Source organism: Oxyura jamaicensis, chromosome 3 (genome assembly GCF_011077185.1).
Source record: "Oxyura jamaicensis isolate SHBP4307 breed ruddy duck chromosome 3, BPBGC_Ojam_1.0, whole genome shotgun sequence".
Taxonomy (NCBI): Eukaryota; Metazoa; Chordata; class Aves; order Anseriformes; family Anatidae; genus Oxyura; species Oxyura jamaicensis.
In genome coordinates this window covers 57351793-57362341 of record NC_048895.1, presented here as the reverse complement: position 1 = coordinate 57362341, position 10549 = coordinate 57351793, and the positions used below count along the sequence as shown (strand labels likewise).

The window sequence follows — 10549 nt, the reverse complement described above, 5'->3', positions numbered from 1 at the left end:
AGGCTGCATATGTGTGTGGGTGTGTGTACCTAAAAATAAATGTCCAGGTTTCACACAGCTATATTCACATTTGATTTCTATCCTGACAGTATTCTGTGAAACAACTTCTGTTCATTCTGATGCTAGTAAAACCTGGCCATATAAAACAAAACCTGGTCTCCTGTTAAGGCTGCAGCTGCTGTGTTTTGTCATTGACTTGATACATTAGTATTTTTTGGCGTTAAATGCATGTATTAGTCACTGTGTTTGCTGCATATTTTCTTTTCATTCAGTGATGTCCAACTAACATCAATGAGATACGCAGAGAAATTACGGCTGCTGGTATAGCTCACTAACCCAGAGACAGCCTGATGCTGTGCTCATGTGAGCAAAGCTTCGGGGTCTAAACCAGCTGTGGTGGCATTCAGGAGCAGCTCTTAAGCTATGTTTCAAGAAGAAATTCGTTCCTCCCTCCTATGAACAGAAAGGTTTCGTTTTTCTAATAGACCTGCCTGGAGTGGTATACATTCAAGAGTTTACATCTGGGTCCATTATATAACGTAACCCTGAAGCTACTCCCTTTTGTTAAACATGCATTGCACTTGTTTTCTTGTGAGAAAAACACGTGTGCAGATCATATCCATCTTACTGCTTTCTGTGTCCCATTTTCCTGGCTACATATTCATTTAACAAGCATTTGAAGGAGGGAAAAAAAAATCTCCAGCAGGATCTTTTCAAAATAAAAATCTCCCTGGTTATCCAGATAGAGTTACAGAATAACAAATCAATGCTGCCCTTTGTGTAATGCCTGCATGACTCTTACTAATACAAGAGTCATGACTGTGGAATGGGGTCTTTGGAGATGGAAGGTAATCCGGCTGTAAAATCAAGGAGACTTAAATAATAATAATATAGAATTGCCAAATGCTTCCATCTTTTTTTATTATTATTATTATTATTTTTTTTTTTTCCTTTGCCTAAGGTTTTAAATGAGTTTGGCTCCGAACTAAGTAATACCTTGCTTGGAATGTGAATAATAGTAGGCTCGGTTTAATTGCCTGAGACCTGTAAGAAACTTCCCTGCTAGCCGATTACTTGTGTTATGTTCACAAACGTCTGAATCCCCGCATGACAATCTGATCCTTTGGTATTTGTATGTTTTGGAAGCATAATTCTATTAATAATTCTATTAGCACAAGACACAAGTGCTAGCTGAGGATATTCTGCGGCTCTGAGCTGAGCTCTTCCTTTCCTGTGTCTCCTACAAAACCTGCAGGCAGACAGCACCTCTGAGACCTGAGACAATAGGAAGATCAAGAAGCTGAATCAGAATCAAGGATCAACATTTTAATAACAAGGAATTTTTTTTTTCCTCAAAGCTTTGTTTAAATGATTGCTATGGTTACAGGCCCTGTAACCAGGATACTCTAGTTACACAAATAGTAATTGAGTTCAGCCTGCTTTTAATCTCAGTTTTCTGCCAAAGAATATATTGAACAGTATGTGGGAGTCTTTCCTCACCGTCGGGCAGCCTTTCCATTCAGCGCAGCCCCTGCTAGGCTGGCTGGTGGTGGAACAGGAGCAGGCCGAAGACCTTGGCGTGTGGTAATGAAGGACAGCAGAAGCTAATGGTCAGCAGCAACATATTGCCCGAGCTGTAATTCACTGCTTGAGTCAGCATGGCAGCCAGCTTTGTTGAGTGCAACTCAAGTGCTGTTCCTAATGTTTCAGTAAGCAGTCCTCACCTAAAATTTGGTAGTGTTTGTTGAATTTAACTTCCCATTGGAAGCTCTGGGTGCATCTGGAAGGGTCGCTGTTCCCCTTCTACACCTCTTCCCTCACACCTGGACTGGCTCAGGACCAGCTGTGGTAGGGCTAAGGCTGGGAAGAAGGGCCTGGCTCCTTCCAGACCCACTGTGCTGGCTTGGCACCTCCAAGGCGCATGAAGCAGGCCCTGGAGAGAGCCAGCATGAGTGTGAATTATTCTGTGTTCTCCCTCCCTCACCTGTAATGTGCTTGTGACATGCTTCTGAGGACTATTTATCTTAAAGTTTGTGTGGAAAATGAAGAGAAAAAAAGAACATTTAACTGCCCTGCTGCCACATGTTGACATCATAATACCTGTTGCCCAGGGGAACGGAAAGCATTGTGAGCTTGCTCAAGTTCCCCACATCACAAAGCTTTCTCATGAGGTTTCTTCCTTAGTCATGTGCTGGAAGAGGATCGGTGGGGACACGCTCCTTTATCTGTGGTTTGACTGCTTCAGCTGAGCTGCCTGGAGGCTGAGCAGGTGCGACAGGAGCCCCCAGCCACCTTTCTACCTGGGGAGATCTTTTTAGATGTCGTTTTGCTCATTTGTGGCTAAAACAAATAAATGTTTAGCCTGCAGCAGAGCCAGGAAGCCAAGCCAGGATTTTGGCAAGGTAGCTGCCTTCTGTCTTCTCAAGTCTGTGGAGATGGTGGTGTACCTGTTTAAACCAGAAGAGAGTTTCTACTAGTGCTTCAGTTTAACTGCTGGACATCAGGAATTCAGAGTACTGACATTGCTGAGAGTAAGTGCTGTAGAAAGTGGCAGATTTCTTATTAACGTAGAATTCTTAATAAGAATCATAATGTTGTTATTAATGAGGAATTACACTTGTAAATCCCTTTCATGGGAAGAAAAGTCTCAGAAGTCTGATTCACAAAGCAAGGTGGGGATATTTGGCTGAGGGCATACAGACCAAAAGAGGTGATGTGAGAAATGACAGATCCCCTTCTGGGCAGCGTACAACAGAGCATGGTGAGAGGGGAAACAACAGACGGGGAGAAAAAGATGGAATTAGTGTTTTGGTAAAGACCGGGAGATGTTCAAACAAGGCATTTGTTGCCTAGATTAATTTACTTGCAGTTAAAAATCTAGCTTTGGAGAAACCCTTTTCAAATCCAAGAGGATTGCTTTGATCTCTCTTTCCTGTCATCACCATCATTGGAGCTGGCATGGGTTAACACTGCAGTATCTGGCACAAGCCAATAAAGAGTGCCTTGAGAAGGGAGGAGAGCTTCTGGGTTTCACTCTGATTTTGCATAGGAAGGTGGCTGCTTTCTGTCTCTCTCTTCCTCTGGGATGGCAGTGTTGTCACAGCCTTGCTGGAAGTTTGTTATTTGTGTGGATTTTGGCATGCTTTGAGTCTGACCTTCTCTGATGAAAATGTACTGGCAAGAGAGGAGTGCTGCATAGCCCAGCCCTGCTCTGCTCCTGGGCTGAAAGCTCTGCCATTCACCACACAGGGGCCAAGTCTGTGCAAACACACCTATCCTTAAAGCAGCTGGACTATCCTCTTTTCCTCCTGCACTCAGATGCTTGCTTGTGGAAACATAGCTCTGGGAGCCAAGCCAGAGAGACTGGGCCAAACTCTGAAGTGGATGTGTATAATCTCCAGGAAAACAAAACAAAACAAAACAAAAAACTGCAAACTCTCATTTTCTTCTGATTGCTTTGAAAAAGGTCAGGGCACAATAAATAAGCATGTAAGAACTTGAGAACTTGCACTGGTTTAGCTGCATCAGTTTGAAAATGGATAGGCATGAACAAGACCCAGAAACTCCTGTGTTGCACTTCTGAAAAGCTGTGGAGTGGTCAAAGGAAGCCTGACTTTTTTTCCATAGCCTTGTAACTCCCTCTGACTGCCATAGATGAACACTGCACTGGCACAGTGGAAGGTACTTTGGCCAGGTTTTAACTCCTGGGGTCAGTAGTGCAAGGGCACAACACATGTGAACTTACTCATAGTGTCTTAACCTTGCCCCTGGCTTTTGGGACCAAGTAGCAGACACTTCACAAGTCTTCCTAGCTAAGTATTAGTTAATTGTCATTTGCTAATCAACATCTTTGACTGAGACTTTCAAATAAGCTATTTCAGCAAAAGTTTAAAACAAAAATATGTATTCAGTGGTCTTCAAAATGGTCACCATGTGCTTACTGTTTAGGCTCTGCTGGTTAGAGTAGCCCTGAGAGGTGCACAGCCTGGCACACTTCCTAGAATGGCTTCTCTGTGATAGGCAGGTATAACGAGACTGGCTTTTTTCTTTACGGGACTGACTTAAGCTTCTTAACCTCTGGAGTTTATAAAAGGCTTTTGCTTGCTTTATCTATGTGTAGTATTTATCTCATCTAGTTGAATGTAACATGTATGGGTAGGCTTTACTCTAGTTGTCAGTGATGCTACAGTTTTCTTTGTGTTAATCTTTGTGACATTTTGCATGGCAAGTAAGAACAGAACATGTGGGAAGTTCATACACCTGTGTAAATATTGTTAACAATTACTACTCTGCTGAGGATTTGGATTGTTTTGTCAAAACCTCAGAAGAACGTTATCAAGTGTAGGAGCCTGAGCTGGTGGGAGGTAGAATCCAAGTAACTGATGCTGGGCCACATGTCCTTTTGGAGCTGCAGCTGCAGGGGGTGAGGAGTTTGCATTCCCAGTGGATCTGGACAAACACACCCACTTGCCAAAGGTTGCTTCTCTAATCTGCCAGCACAGCTGCCCTCTAAGTCATCCCACCAAGCAAAGCCAGGTGAAAATGATCTGATTTGCTTGAGCATTTTCACACAAAATCTAAAGCCACCTGACACAATTTTACCAAGCTGGGTTAGGAAATGATCATGTGAGCTGTTGGCAATAGCAAAATCAGGAGTTAGGAAGAGGAGGTGACCTCTAGAGGTCCCTATCAACATGAAGTATTCTATTATTGTCAATTCTTATGGTTCTTTATGTTGGACGAAAGCAATTAATCTTACTGAGAAGTAAATGTTGATAAGCAAACTTGCACTCAAAATAACTGGCAACCAGGTGTGGCGTCCCAGTTTTACATGCAGAAAGATCATTTGCCTGAGACATGGGGCCCTAAGAGCAGGGATTTTGTATGTAATGCAAAGATTGCAGGGTTCCAGGTGCACAGCCTGGAATGTCTCTCTCCCTGCCATCTGCCAGCACTGATGGGGCTGTGTAGGGTGCCATGAGGATCCTAGGTCATCCCTGAGGGGAGAAGGACACCAAGTGGAGTAGCAATGCTCCTGCTGCAGCTCCTGCTGCAGCTCCTGCTGCTGCCCAGGAGGTTGCAGTGAGCCCCTGCAGCCGTTACAAGGCTGGAGCCATTAAAAGGTCTTGTTACAGCTCTGCAGGCCTATAGCTGTGACAGAACATGCAACTTGAATTGCATATGGTATGTTACATTAGTATATAATTAAGATGCTAGTATAGGATATTGTTAATTCACTGGTAACTGCAGATGAAGCTATATTCCATCAAGAATCTAAACTAGCATGTGATTAATGTAGGCATAAAGATAGATAATGGCAGACAAAATAAACCAAAGATGTGGAGGGCCTGGTTGGGTTAATGGGAGCTGCTGTTCCGCTCACACAAAGTAAATGGGGTCCTTTTTTTAGAAGGAGTTCAATCTCCCTTCTGGTGAAGCCAACTGTTTGTAAGTTTAGGTTATTTTGATCTGTATTTTACAGTGATGTGGGTGTATTGAACTATTCTGAAATCAATAGGTGAAGAGGAATGGGTTGACCTAGGCACTTGGAGACAAGTGACGCTGACTAAGACATCTTTGTGGTGGCAGGTACCTCTCTTCCTGACCCTACATCATGTTTCTGTCACCAAGACTGCTGTGCAGGCTCTAGCTGTATGGAATAGCACCAGTCAAGTGTGGTTTGGTGCAAGAGTCTGGCAGTCTAGCAATGGTCTAGCAGCTCAAATTTAAAACCAACGCTGTCTCCAGTTGAGGTCATTCAGATGTGACCATAATTTCAGGAGGTAACACTGCATTACCAACACACAAAAAGGCTGCTTCTAAGACAAATATCATTGACCACATCATTTTTTTTTTTCCCTTTCCTGGGAACAAATGCCTCATCTTCTTTCCATTACATTCAGCCTCTGATGTAATAAAAAGTCAAGTCTTTGGTGTTCTGTGGTTTATAGACATTGATTTAATAACATTTAGTAGTATGATAAGCAAAGAAAGAAAGAAACTCAGTCCAGGGTGTCTGCATCAAAGCATGATAGCTTTTATTTCCTGTACCATCAAAAGATGCAAAGAACAGCTCCAAACTATGTAGTTGCTCACTATCAAAGCGAACTGTATGTTGTATCTTCCCTGTTTTTTGTATAGCATAAGATTCATTATTAAAATAAAAATTTCCCTCTTCAACTTCAGTTTTCAGTCCACAAGTAGTGGAGGTTTCTGCAAAATAATCAATGGAAATGCTAGTATTAACTCAGAACAGCATTATGCTCCGGAGTTAACATCAAAATAATGCACAGCTGCATACATTTGTCTCCACTTCTTTGAGGGAAGGACTGATGAAGTTCAATTAGCAGTTATTATGACCAGAATTTAGGTCATAGCTTCATGAGATATTTTCATTTAAAAGAAAAAAAGAAAAAAACCCTGCTATGATCTGAGTTAAAAAATAGCTCTTCTTGATATGTGGGGGGAATTTTTAACCCAGATTTTTTGGGTGACCTAGTTGAAGTGCAGCCACACATCAGCACACTGTGGAGGGCAGGGGGTGTAGTGCACAGGCAGGAGCAATGCCTTGAGTGGGGAAGGAAGCCGCAAGTCACATTACTGCAAATGCCAGCATTTCATTTTTAGTTCTGGGGAAAGGAGTGGAAACACCAGGGAAGAGGTGGTAGCTGCATAACCTGATGGCTAGCACAACTTGACTCTCCCCTTGGGACTTGCACAAAGTTTTTCCTTTGTACAACTGCTGTGACACTGGAGGTGTTCAGCTTGTGACTTTTTTTTTTTTTTTTTCCAGAAACGGAACTACCTGGCAGTTTGTAGGCTGCCTTGCTTCACAAACTGGAAGTGATGTGCAATAAGAATGATCTGTTGGGGGAGCAATTCATGACCTGTTATTGATGCGCAGGGGCAAAAGAATGCTCAGAAGTCCTTGTCTCTTTTCAGCTTCTGTGCTGAGCAAAGCACTAGCACTCTAACCCCATAGTAAGCCAGTTTTGGGATCTACACTAAGAATTTATTTATTTATTTTACAAAGTAGCACCCTAACCTAGTGAGTGGAGCAGGACTACCCCCTTCATGGTGTCAGTGAGCTGTTGCATCTGTAAGCTCAAACCATCTCGTCAGACTTGACCTAGATCTGGTGTGAAATGAAATCTAAAACTACATATTTTGTTCTGTTTTTAACACGGTATATCCAGCAAGCTTCAGTAAGCAGTATGGGTTTAGACTAGTCATTGGGTGGGAGAAGTGCGAGTAAGAATGAAGAGCTGCAGGAAGTGGTTATAGTGGTTCACGAAATTGTGCTCTGTCCTTGATCGTCTTTGAGGAAAGGATGTTAGCTGGAACACAGAAGCACTCGATGTTTGGATGAGCTGCAAGGCCGAGGCCATGGCCACCTGTGGTCAATAAAGATTGCGTCTTGGCACTTTGCCTAAAATAGGTTCATTAAGTGTGACATGTTGTCCAAATTCTAATTGAGTAAATCCATTCTGACTCTCTCAGGGCCCCTGAAATATCAGCTGGGTAAAATGTTCACTCACAGGAACGGAGAACTTGCTAATGGCTCAGTAATTCAGTAATTGGAGTACATTCTCATTTGATGTTAACACGTGCAGCTCAACTGGCTCCATAGGAGCTGCTCTGACTTACACCTGCAAAGAGTTGGACCTTCGTTTTCTGCTGATAGCAGTGCCAGAATTATCAGAGCAAAATACAAAAAATAAAAAAAATAAAAAATAAGGTAATTATGGAATAAACTGATCATTGAAAATGTTTCTTTCTAATACCAGGCAGGTAGCGGTTGGGTTCTGCTCTGAAGATTTATATCTAATAAGAGCCTCTGCCCAACTCTGTCTATTTCTGCTGTGCATTGCTGCTGAATTACAGCCCAGAGCAGGTGGCTCTCCAGCCTGGAGTGAAGTCATTCCTCAATACTTACAGCTTGAAGAGCATTTTAGGATCCTCTGAGATGAAAGGCACTCCATGGCATATTTTAGGAATCAATGTATAAAATGATTCATGCAGATACGAGGGCTTCCTGAACACTAAGAGGGCTTCCTGAACAACTTTTTCACTTTTTTTTTTTTTTTTTTTTTTTTTTTTCATAAGAAGGAATATTTTACTATTTCATAACTTATTTTCTTGTACCTACACTTATTTATTTATTTATTTATTTTTCACCAAATGTGAGATATTTTTTCCATCTTTTCCTTTTCTCATGACTTGTGGCTGCAAGGTGTGACATTTTAGTCCAACTCCAGAATCTTGTTTTGTGCTGAGCATATCATGTTTTGCTAAGGCTGTCCTTCTTTCAGGCTGCATTGCAAGTGTTTCATCTGCATCTCAAAGGTGAATCCTAATAACTTTGCCAGAGACAGACTTGCAGTTAAGCCTCTTCCCGATTTTTTTTTTTTTTTAAGCATGAAAATATTTTCAATGGGATAAACTAAGAAAAGAAGACATAGCTGTCTTCTCCTCCTCCATCTTTGAAAGTGATGCACTAAGTCTTTTCTCTGTAGACAACACAGCATTGCACAGTGATGAACTGTGTTAGTGCAAGCTGTTGAAGGCCAGAGGAGTGGCAAATGCCTTTTCTCCATCTGCCCTCCCTACTCCCTCGTCCAGCCTCCTCCATTCCCTCTGTTTGCCCCTTTGCTAAGCAGAGGTAATGGTTGAAGGTTAGTGTGAACGGCAATGCAGGGATCCTCGTGGGCCCAGGAGAGAAACTAGTCCTGTTGTAATTCTCTAGTAGAGCAAAAAGTCTAAATGCCATACTGATGAGTGCAACGCTGCTCATTGTGGAGTGAGAGAGATGGCATGAACATCACCTGTGGCTGGCTGCAGTCTGGTTGACTGTGAATTTAAAGATGTTGTTAACAGTGAAGCTTATGAAAACATTGCCCCATATTCATATTATATTGCATGTCCCTGTTCTGCGCCGCCTATACTGTTGCTGAAGTTCAGTCATCTGGATTATATATTTCCATGCCTGTGTCTACTTCTGTTCAGTTTTTGTGGGAAAAGTTAAGCTGAAACAGATCAGCTGTTTCGGAGACCACAGTTAAAAGCTATTTTTCCTGGGCTGTAATGTTTCTTACTAACCTCTGGCCAAAGAGATTTATCATTGCTGCGGTCTGCCACAGTGATCAGAAATTAGGTGAGAGGGTCATGTTAGCATCATGGATGTGATTTTAGCTGTCGTCATGAAAATCCCCTCACGTTTGGATAAACTATGGGTTGTTGAAAAATGTTTTACATGTTCAGCAGGGGAGCTGTTAAATTTTTGAGGTGGCAAAGGTCAGGCATGCAGAGAAGGGAAATATTGTGCTTCTTCATTGGCAGCTTTTGCAAATCAAAGGCCATTGCTGGTTTGGAAGCACTGCAGCAATGTGTGGTTTTAGTAAGGATACAGGAGGATACAGCTACCATAACCCTTTCCTCCCCCAAAATCCGTGCTAGATGGTATAGGAAAAAGTATGTGAAATAAAAGGAAGACTAAAAGAGGCAACTACAGCCCGCACCAGGATTGATGAGGCTGGCAATGTCAGTAGGAGAATGATGATAAGAATGAACAGTGGGGAAGTTGGATGTGTCACTGCTACTTACTGCCTTCGAGTGACTGCAGAAGGGTGCTAGGGTTTCTGTGTCTTGAGTCCAGAGGTAACCAAGGGATACGCAGCAGAGCTGCTGTACAGACTGCAGTCCCAAAGGCTTTCCATGATGACACCACTACCATGCAGAGGTAGTTTTTGTATAGGGCCCCAGTACAGGAAGAAAGCAAGCGGAGGCTGGCAGTCAGTGCTGAAGAAGAATTTGAGAAAATGGTTTCACGCAAGGGAATATGTGACGGTGATGTTGGCTTAAACTTCAGTCTGATGCAACAGATAATGAACAGGTACATGGCCAAATTTTCTAGATTTTCTTTCTCTACTGAGGATGCTACCTCCCGCAGACCACAAGATTACAGACAAACCACCCCCATGGTGTGACTGTAAATGCTCTGTCCAGCCTGGAATCAGCCAGAATCTCCCCTGCAATTTTTTCTGCCATCTCTTGTGAGCACAAGGCCAAGTCCTGAACTGAAAGCAAGGAGGTTCCATCTCCTGTGCTTTCAGTGTTTTGTGTAAGCATTGAGTACGAGGAGGAAGCTGCTGGGATAAAGTGCAGACAGGTAGATGGTATGGAAGAGCAGAAGCAACAGGTATGTGGGTAGAAACTGATGGAGTAATAAGAATTGCAAGTATGTGAGTGCAATTTTAGATGCAAATATTTAAAAAGGCCCAAATGAAGAAGGAGGGGTAGAGTGGGAGTGATTTTCCCAGAAGGTTGTGTAATTATTCATGAGGGATGAGGCTGTAAGAATCGATCATGAATATGTGTGAAGGTTTTATCTGTAGGATCCTTACCTCCTTGACTGCTGAAGTTGGAATGTATGAGGTAACTATTATATAATTAAAGACGTGGCTGTAATGATTAATGCAAAAAGGAACCCAGTTAAAGTTATGAGGACATGTTGACCATTATTATGTAATTGAATATTTGACTGTATAAG

General features: G+C 42.5%; 1 long non-coding RNA gene across 1 annotated transcript; it reads right to left on the bottom strand.

The window, feature by feature from the left end:
• Positions 1–6394: 6394 nt before the first annotated feature.
• On the bottom strand, positions 6395–9218 carry LOC118163485. The gene is made up of 2 exons (XR_004749075.1): positions 8073–9218; positions 6395–8042 (listed from the first exon to the last, which is right to left on the bottom strand). It is a non-coding gene; the product is annotated as an uncharacterized LOC118163485 (long non-coding RNA).
• Between the last annotated feature and the right edge of the window lie 1331 nt (positions 9219–10549).